This window comes from Oreochromis aureus, linkage group 13, assembly GCF_013358895.1.
Source record: "Oreochromis aureus strain Israel breed Guangdong linkage group 13, ZZ_aureus, whole genome shotgun sequence".
Taxonomy (NCBI): Eukaryota; Metazoa; Chordata; class Actinopteri; order Cichliformes; family Cichlidae; genus Oreochromis; species Oreochromis aureus.
The window spans coordinates 20631227-20632997 of NC_052954.1; positions in this window are offsets into that span (position 1 = coordinate 20631227).

Here is a 1771-nt window from a genome sequence, read left to right on the forward strand (position 1 = left end):
AGGGCAAAGACATTAAGATCACAGTTTAAATTGACAGCAAAGTGAAATGGATGAGCTGCTGGAGAAGATGGCCTACTGCAGTGGGACTAATAAACCTACAGGCAAGTTCAGAAGGCATAGGAGGTTCCTCCATCTGCCAATTAAATGAAGAGGAAACTGATGGATAAACAGTTTCATTGAGGATCAGAAAAGAGTGATGAAGCTGTGAGCGCCACAGGGAATTTTACTGCATTTACACCATAACTGCCACCAACTTTGTCTTCTTAAAGAAAGAAACAAATTTATTGGTGCTCATATTTTTGTCTCATCTTTCTATGCTGCCGCCGACAACTTCCTTCAAGAAGTTAGTTCTAAAGGAAAGCTATGCTATGTGATCTTTTTAATCGTATGTTTGCCCTATATAGATAAATATCAGTTGCCGGACGGCTGTTTTTTTTATGGCTATTTCTACTCATTATTTTGGATTAAAGACATTGGTATATCTTGAAGAGTTTGTTCACACACCTGGTTATGCCTTTCAAAATCTACACATATGACTACATTGAACCAATAACTAGTGTATCAGCAACACTGTAGCAACACAAAATGCAGCAGCTGGAAGATATTGAGTGCTTTCATATGCCTTGTCTAAACCTTTTAAAAGGTATTGATTTGAGTAATAGCCTGGAGCCACTGAGGTGATTTCTTCCCATCGCTGGACCAGAGCACTGATGGGGTCTATCCATATGTCTGTCTGTCTCACTGCCCCGAAGCTTTCTTTTATTTCTTCAGCTTTTACATAAATTCTATTTGACATCTAGTGGTTTGATGACACCTGTGGATGATATTGCCTGGTTATGCCCCTTTAGCTCCTAAATGCTGACATTTATACTCGTGGCTGCAGGCCGTGCCATTTGGCCAGCATCGTTAGTGTACAAATGTTAAATTGTCTTTTTTCTCTCTTTAAAGCTAAGATGAACTATTGTTCCAGCTGTGTAATAATTTGCCCCAGGCCTCGAGTTCCATTTGTTTGAGACACAAAAACAGATCAGTCTGTCTTTGCACCCAGTGAGGCACTTTGACAACTTGGACAACATGCTAGTATTTTATTTTCTCCTTCCACATTGTGATACATAAAAATGCTACTCGAAAGCTAGACCATAGTGGCCATTTCCATGTTCTCTACAGACAATAACTCTGAAATCTGCAAAATGCTTTATGACCCTTCTACTCCTGTGAATTGTCTAGTTCTAATTAAAAAGGGTTATATGTGGCTGTGTGAGCACTGGCATGGATATAATGTGTTTTGATTGGAAGGGCTGGGTCGCTCCTGCTCTGGGGGACAGAGGGTAGCAGGGAGCAAAAGATACCGAACAACAGACTGAGGGGGGATATAAATCAAATCTCTCTGGAGATAATAGGACACACACAAAACACACACATGCACTGGGTTTTCTGGGGTGTGCTGGAACTTTGGCACCCAAGTCTCCAGGTTAATGACATCAGACCTCATTGGGAACCGAAGCATGCAAAGATGATTACAAGAGTAGAAATGTAATTGAGATGGAAAGCATTAGAGATTTGATTTTTAGGAAAATACGAAGGCATAATAAAATTAATTCAGTCAGGATTCCTTTATCTTATGTGGTTAGAGAAGTGTCTGTGTTATATTTTACCTTTAATAAAAACAGAACCAGGACAATCTGATAAAAAAAGGCTGGTTGTAATTGGACATGATGATGATTAAAGCCTTGTCTAAATTCAGGGATTGGAGTATGTGACAATCCTTTGT